At 45.9% G+C, this 8,794-nt stretch overlaps 1 protein-coding gene across 2 annotated transcripts in view; it reads right to left on the bottom strand.

The window, feature by feature from the left end:
• Nucleotides 1-8,794, bottom strand: part of col4a1 (collagen, type IV, alpha 1) — a 34,455-nt gene that overhangs the window by 24,525 nt on the left and 1,136 nt on the right. The gene's annotated exons all lie outside the window — the stretch shown is intronic.

Here is an 8,794-nt window from a genome sequence, read left to right as displayed (position 1 = left end):
GCCCCTTGAAAGGTGGGGGGGGGGGGGGTGGGGGGGGGGGGTGCTTTCCTGCCCTAACTATTTCAAACACAACAACACTGGTGCTCCACCCAAGAGCATCTAACCACAGTTGGACACTGCCTCATCTTGAAAAGGAGAATTAAACCTTTAACTTGACAACAATCATCCTTTCCATCCATTTTCGAATCCGCTTGTCCTCAGGAGGGTCGCAGGTGTGCTGGAGCCCATCCCAGCTGAATTCATGCAGTAGGCAAGATACACCCTGAACTGGTCGCCAGCCAATCGCAGGGCACGCATAGACAACCATTTGTGCTCATGTATTCATGTTTTGATTTTCACAAGATTAGAATTTTCATCTTGAACAATTGTCAATTCTCTCTCATAATATTGTGACTCCTTATTAAAATAGGGCTGTTTTCTGCTAATTCTACAACTCTATCGTCACAACATCCATTCGTCCATCCATTTTCCGATCCGCTTTATCCTCATAAGGGTCCCGCGGGGTGCTGGAGCCTATCCCAGGTGTCTTCGGGCAGTAGGCGGGGGACACCCTGATCCGGTTGCCAGCCAATCGCAGGGCACACACAGACGAAGAACCATCCGCGCTCACACTCACACCTAGGGACAATTTAGAGTGTTCAATCAGCCTGCCATGCATGTTTTTGGAATATGGGAGGAAACCCGGAGAAAACCCACACAGGCCCGGGAAGAACATGCAAACTCCACACATGAAGGCCGGAGCCGGGATGGAACCGACGACCTCTGCACTGTGGGGTCGACGCGCTAACCACTGGACAACCGGGCCACCCATTGTCACAACAATAATATTAATTTTAAAAAGACTTTTCTCCATATTTAGATGATACTTTCAGAAAATTATGACTTTCTCCTCATTTGACAACCCTGTCTGAATTCTTTTCTTTTCTCATGATGATTATCGTTTGTTTTCTTGTAATAAAGCAACCACGTCCACGTAAAATGACAAATTTTCTCTTGTAAAACAGAAACTTCTTCCTTTTCAACTTTTCTTTTACTATGTCATTTCTTGCTACATGTCAACTTCTCATAAAACACCCGCCGTCTCATAAAACGATGCCTGATTTCCTGATGTTTGACTTTACTGTCGAATAAGCTCAAATGTAACCCTGTGGCGTTACATTTTTTTCCCCCCTCAGTCACAATTTTGCTATTCAGTTTGGCCTCAATACTTCTGAGAATCTGTGTTGGTGGCCACCTTCTTAGCGGATGGCATTTCCAGAAACTGATGTATACACTATGTGTAGTCAAGGGAGACAAATGTGCTGTGATGTCATCGAACAGTCACGAATAGTATGCATGTGGTGGGTGTGAGAGCAAGCGTGGAACTTGGTTCAAGCACTTGTTCCCTGTGAGAAAGGCTCTGTTCACTTGAAGAACACTCGAGCCGTGGCCCTGTGAATGTGCAGCAATGTGACACAGGATGTCGCCTGGAGGAAGCCGTTCTTTTGCCAAAGAGGAAGGCCTCTCTTCCTTTGCCTTTTAAGCTCACAAAGACAAGAAGGGGCTGGGTCGCCTCCTCAGGAGGGCTCTGCCGTCTGGAACACACGAGGACAGCGAACCAGTCTAAACTGATTCATATTGCATTTGTGGAATATGGAATAGGCAGAAAAATGTAGCCAGTTCGAGCCATTGCTAATGCAGCGTGTTATACCGGAGACAAATTCCTTGTATGTTCTACATACTTGGCCAATAAAGATGATTCTGATTCTGATTCTGAGCCATCTCTGAGAGTGACCATTTTGCCACTTGCTACCGACTGAAAAATGACATCACAATTACTCACGGCTCAGGTAACAACCAATCAGGGTTCAGCTTGCGAAGGCCACCTGACCAAACTCAGAAAACAGCTGAGCCGTGATTGGTCCTTACCTCAGCTCTGGGCAACAATGATGTCATTTTCAGTCGACAGTCGAATAGCAAAATGGCCGCCCTCGGAGATGGTAAAAAAATGGGTGGATTTTGCTGTCTGTTTTTGTTTGTTTTTTTTATACCAATTACTTTCCGATGTCAATATATCTTCTTCTACAATGCCAACTTCTAATCTCAATGCCAAAACTGAAGGGCAGCGTCATGGCTTCAAGCTTTCAAAGGTAGCGAGGTGCATACCGCATTAAAGCAGATGAGCCAGATTCAGAGGATGAATGGTGTGCATTTGGCTTTTTCTTTGGCTTTTAGAGTGGGTGAGGTGAAGTAAAAAAAAAAAACAAATTTAAAAAGGTGGACCGCGAACATTAGCATCTCGCCGCTGGCTACCTGCCAACTACCTTTAGCCTCTACATGCATTATCACTCTTTATCAAAAGTTAAGATTTTGTATTTCCTTTTTCTTTGCCTTTTAGAATGGGTGAGGTGAAGTAAAAAAATAAAGAAATTAAAAAAGGTGGACCGCGTACATTAGCATTTAGCCGCTGGCTACCTGCCAACTACCTTTAGCCTCTACATGCATTATCACTCTATCAAAAATTAAGACTTTTTATTTCCTTTTTCTTTGACTTTCAGAGTGGGGTAGGTGAAGTAAAAAATAACAAATTTTTAAAAAGGTGAACGGTGAAAATTAGCATCTAGCCGCTGGCTACCTGCCAACTACCTTTAGCCGCTACATGCATTATCACTCATTGTCAAAAGTTAAAGACTTTTTATTTTGCTCAGGTTTTCCATAACATTAGTGAGTTACTTTCTTTTTACACTTTTTACACAGGCGTAGTGACAATGATTTTAATGCCTGACCTGTGAGACGCTTTCATTCACCGAAGAGACTGTTCAAATGTGTTTGTCTTTAATTACTGTACTTCCTAAAGGGAAATTTGTTGTTGCTCTCATGAGATATTTTACTTAATGTTATGGCTGGTGCATGTAGTTCACCAAATGTCTTATAAGCCCCGGTAAATGGGTTACATCAAACGCAAAACTGTGAGAAAACCGGAAAATAGCAGGAACTTGTTTCGAAGGAGCCTTTTCATCCCAATATCCTCTGAAAAGCACTTGTGATGATAAACATCTACAGGCCAAAACAGCTCTCTATTGTTATTTTTGCTTCCATATCAAATTGCGGTGTATCTCCTGCTCACAGTGACGACATATCACCGTTTGAACCTGAAAAGTGGCCGACGTGCTCGTTTGATCATGGCAGATGTGCTGTCTGCTCGAAGGATCTCCTCATGTGAGCCATGTCATGTGACCTGCCTCACTCATTTCCTGCATGGAAGTGATCTGATTAAGCTTTTTTCGAAGGAAAAACATTGCCGCGGAGGGTTGGGGGTTGTCAGGAGCCTGCGGCAACGACAGGTGGGAAAAGCATCTGCTCTTCTTGAAAGGTTCATGAATGAAGCTCGGGTACTTGGTATGGTACTCTTGGTTTCTGAGAATTAGAGTCAGACTTGACTCTGGCTTAGCCATCAAATCAAGAGTTGAGACGTAAATGGTCATAACAGACCAAGATGATGGCTTAGACGCACGCATCCCATTGCTCAAGACCATTGCTAGTTGAATCAGTATACACAGATGATTTGTCCACATAACATGCACACCCAAACAATGAGCAACATCCACTGCGGCATAGACAAATGAGCCTTCTTTGGCTGAGTGGAGAAAATCAATTTTATGGTTCATGTTAATCATGAGAAAAGCAACCAAAATTTCATTTGTCGGCTTTTTACTCTCTTCATCTGGACTGGCTTTCTGGCTTGGTAAAACATCAACTGTGGCGGGCAGCCACTGTGAGTGACACTGTCAAAAAAGTATGAGTTTAAAAGTAGGTCTATTTTTGTGGTTGTGCTACGATGCCCTCATATTTAGTTGACAGTACTTCCATTATTTAGCCAAACGAAAGCCATTTCAATGTGATGTAACTTAACACTGAGCACTGGATTCAATTATGCTAACATTATAGTGATAATAATAAATATTGTGGCTGGTCATCGAATGTACTGTAACTGCAGATATAAGAACTTAGCGAAACATCCGCTGTGGAAAACTTGAGTAGACCTTGTTTTTTGTTTTATTAATCTTGCACCTGTCACGGTGATGGAAGTTTGCCGGGCAGAGCTTGAAATGGGTTGCAGCCAAAACTTCTTTCTTTGTGCAAAAAGACAGCACGTCGTAAATCCGTCATCTTTGTCATCGTCCGTCGGTCCATCAATTTTGCGTGTCCAAGCATTGTCACCTCTGTCTCATCAGCTCCCATCTATTCGTGAGAAATCATCATTCCCCGAACCACTGTCGGCACTCCTAACACCTCAGGTTACCCCAGCGACCATAAAAACAGTCCGCTTTTAGGAAAACCAACCGATGGAGAGGGTGACAATTCAGAGAGATAACGTGGAAGAATTATTAGCCTTGGACCAGAGGGAAGTTTTGTGTGTGAAAAGTAGAACACAGCTGTGACAAGTCTCAGTGAAACGCTTGGACCACAGGGAAGCCTTTGGCAGCAGTAGCCCGATCCATAAAAAAAAATTTGGTGGATGAGGAGCCAGAGGGTCACAGGTTTAAGGACTGTAATCGACCGTAGACTCAAAATCATCCGAGTACTTAAATCAAGGTCAGTTTCTGGAGAGAAACGGGCAAAGCACGGGACCAGCAGCTGGGTTGCGACACCTGGCCCGATTGATTTATCGCCCTGACAAGTTTCTGCAAGTGCGTGTCTATATGTTTTGTGAACGGGATTCTGTGTCCAGGCATGTAAAACAACAGTGTTCTATTGTTTAAAACGCAGGTGTCAAAGTCAAGGCACGGGGGCCAGATCCGGCCCCCCACACATCATTTTATGTGGCCCTCGGGAGCAAATCATGTTTGTCAACTTTTATGATTCTAGCTGAAATCTGTACCGAAATGTGAAATTGTCATGGGTAATAAATAACGTTGAGATTTTGCACCGACCCTCTGAGGGAAGCCGTGATTCCGAAGTGGCCCCTCACTTAGCCCTGACACGAGCAGACAGACAGAAGGCGAAAAACCGGGCCAGACCTGCCACACTGCTTGAGCATGAGGGTCAGGGGAGACTTCATCTTTGTCGCCAACGAGCGCCTGTCAAAATACAAAGACGACTGACACGATCGCAACTCTTCCAAATGTAGGCATTTTTACAACGCTGAGAACAGAGAGGGTCAAGGAAGGTTGCGCCTCCCCAGGCGGCAGCGCTTGGCTGGTGGCCTGTTACGGTGAGAAGGCCAGCTGTTGTCTCAGTGCGAGCGGGGGGAGTGGGGGTGGGGGGGGGGGGTTGATTCGTTCATCCTGAGAATGAGGTGTTAACCAAAACTGCAAGCGACCGCCAAACGTTGGCCCATCAACCTCGAGGTCCGACAGATTTCGACACGCTCGACCACGCATTCCGCAGGTTGCGGGAGGATTAGCAAATGTCAGAACTTCCTGGGCCAAACCAGAAGTTGAGACTTACATTACACCGCCAGCTAGCTACCGGATAAACTTCCAATTCATCCCACACACAAACTCCCGGCAGGAATCCGCTAATCACCTAAACTGGAATCCTCCTCCTCTTTCTTCTCAACGACTTGACTCATTGTGGCCACATTAAGTGACCACCAAGGAAGAGAAACTATTCCGATGGTAAAATTCATTCAGGATCCGGTTTCCACTCCTAACACCTCAGGTTACCCCAGCGACCATAAAAACAGTCCGCTTTTAGGAAAACCAACCGATGGAGAGGGTGACAATTCAGAGAGATAACGTGGAAGAATTATTAGCCTTGGACCAGAGGGAAGTTTTGTGTGTGAAAAGTAGAACACAGCTGTGACAAGTCTCAGTGAAACGCTTGGACCACAGGGAAGCCTTTGGCAGCAGTAGCCCGATCCATAAAAAAAAATTTGGTGGATGAGGAGCCAGAGGGTCACAGGTTTAAGGACTGTAATCGACCGTAGACTCAAAATCATCCGAGTACTTAAATCAAGGTCAGTTTCTGGAGAGAAACGGGCAAAGCACGGGACCAGCAGCTGGGTTGCGACACCTGGCCCGATTGATTTATCGCCCTGACAAGTTTCTGCAAGTGCGTGTCTATATGTTTTGTGAACGGGATTCTGTGTCCAGGCATGTAAAACAACAGTGTTCTATTGTTTAAAACGCAGGTGTCAAAGTCAAGGCACGGGGGCCAGATCCGGCCCCCCACACATCATTTTATGTGGCCCTCGGGAGCAAATCATGTTTGTCAACTTTTATGATTCTAGCTGAAATCTGTACCGAAATGTGAAATTGTCATGGGTAATAAATAACGTTGAGATTTTGCACCGACCCTCTGAGGGAAGCCGTGATTCCGAAGTGGCCCCTCACTTAGCCCTGACACGAGCAGACAGACAGAAGGCGAAAAACCGGGCCAGACCTGCCACACTGCTTGAGCATGAGGGTCAGGGGAGACTTCATCTTTGTCGCCAACGAGCGCCTGTCAAAATACAAAGACGACTGACACGATCGCAACTCTTCCAAATGTAGGCATTTTTACAACGCTGAGAACAGAGAGGGTCAAGGAAGGTTGCGCCTCCCCAGGCGGCAGCGCTTGGCTGGTGGCCTGTTACGGTGAGAAGGCCAGCTGTTGTCTCAGTGCGAGCGGGGGGAGTGGGGGTTGGGCCAAACCAGAAGTTGAGACTTACATTACACCGCCAGCTAGCTACCGGATAAACTTCCAATTCATCCCACACACAAACTCCCGGCAGGAATCCGCTAATCACCTAAACTGGAATCCTCCTCCTCTTTCTTCTCAACGACTTGACTCATTGTGGCCACATTAAGTGACCACCAAGGAAGAGAAACTATTCCGATGGTAAAATTCATTCAGGATCCGGTTTCACAAACAAACAAACAAAAAAAAATAAGAGAGCCAAAAGATCCTGCGAGCAACCAGTTAGAACTCGGCGTAAGGTTAAAGGAAGGACAACACACATTATCTTGCATTATTGCTTTCTGAAAGTCAGTCCACTAGATCTCATTCATGGTCTTAGTTCAATAGCAGCGATGGCGACATAGACCAACCAAGCAGTTGTGTTCTGTGGAAGGCCACACAAAGCACGACTAATCAGTGAAAAGTTAAATGCATGCAAGCTCGTGTCAATGTTTGAGTTCAAATATGCGCCACTATGGCTGTCTTGATGACCCCCCCTCCGATATCGTGGGCAGCAGCGTTACTCCCAACAATTGAGCCAATATTCCGAATACTCCTGTTTCATTGGTGTCATCGGATCGGCCGCAAGATGTTCCGCCAAACATAAGCCCCCTCGTCCTTCATGTTCTCCAGTTTAATCAGTCCAGATGTTGTGTGTCACTCTTGTGTTTCTTGGAAAGTGGATAAGCCGCCTCTGCTACTTTATTTAAGACCACAAATTAGCTCATATGAGCTTGATGAGAAGAACGTGAAATAGTGGATGATGAACAGGGCTCGTGCGGTAGCGCCAGACTCCCTCATGAGGTGTCACTTCCTCTCGTTGTGCTCCACTGGAGTCTGTTCGTCATCATCTTGACAGGAGTTGGTCCTCTGACATCTTCTACTTCTGCTGCGTCCGTGTACGTCCTGAACTTGCTGGAGACTTCAACTCTGACGGCACCAAAAAACTTGAGGCCGACTTTTCTACTCTGCTACATTTCATCCTCCACGAATGCACAGCGACCAGACGATGCTCTTCATATTTTGTTTTGCCATTAAAAGCTAAGCTAGCAGGATCGCTTCTCAAAAATCGTTCAGACTTTGATGTGGGGGACTTTCTCACGAACCAGAGGGATAAACGTTCAGGGCCCAATGCTCGGCAAAGTCTTGTGGACCACCGAACAAACCCAACGGTTCAATTACAGCTTCTTACCATCGGCCATACCCGCAAAGGGTAGAACCAAGTGCTACAAGAGTTTTGTACCTGCAACTACTCCGAGTTCCATCGTTCCACAATTCCCTTTCACACAGCTTCCATTCAGCATCTGGAACTAGCAAATGTATGTTGCCTTTCTTTGTACCATTCCACCAAGTGCTACAAGAGTTTTGTACCTGCAACTACTATTCCCTTTCACACAGCTTCCATTCAGCGTCTGAAACCAGCAAATGTATGTTGCCTTTCTTTGTACCATTCTATTTTGGTCTCTTTCACAAAGTTTGGAAAAGTCAGGTTAGACCGGCAGTGTGAAAGGTTACTAAAAGGGGGCGTAAGGATCTTGATTGGACAAGCTTCTCTCACTGTCACTTAGCATAGCAAGGGTGCGAATAAAGAAATCCTGATTATGGTACGACACTTATTGCGAAAACCCGCACTGATAAGACTTGTTTCCAACAATGAACAGTTTGCGACACTTTTTATTCTAAAATGGTGACATGACCCACCTCATGACACTGTTTATTTCTGACTCACTCAGATTTGATGCCTCATACAGCAGCCATCCATCCATCCATCCATTTTCTGAACCGCTTTATCCTCACAAGAGTGGCGGGGGTTGCTGCAGTCTATCCCAGCTGTCTTCGGACAGTAGGCGGGGGACACCCTGAACCGGTTGCCAGCCAATCTCAGGCAGGGCACACATACACAAACAACCATCCGTGCTCACAGTCACACCGAGGGACAATTTAGAGTGTTCAATCAGACATGCCATGCATGTTTTTGGAATGTGGGACGAAACCGGAGTACCCGGAGAAAACCCACACAGGCCTAGGGAGAACATGCAAACTCCACACAGGAAGGCCGGAGCCAGGATCGAACCCACAACCTCTGCACTGTGAGGTCGACGCACAAAGCACTGGACCACCCTATACAGCAGCCATTCAATGATAAAATGTA

Source organism: Hippocampus comes, unplaced genomic scaffold (genome assembly GCF_001891065.2).
Source record: "Hippocampus comes isolate QL1 unplaced genomic scaffold, H_comes_QL1_v1.1 scaffold95, whole genome shotgun sequence".
Lineage (NCBI taxonomy): Eukaryota > Metazoa > Chordata > Actinopteri > Syngnathiformes > Syngnathidae > Hippocampus > Hippocampus comes.
This window is presented reverse-complemented; position numbering and strand designations above follow the sequence as displayed.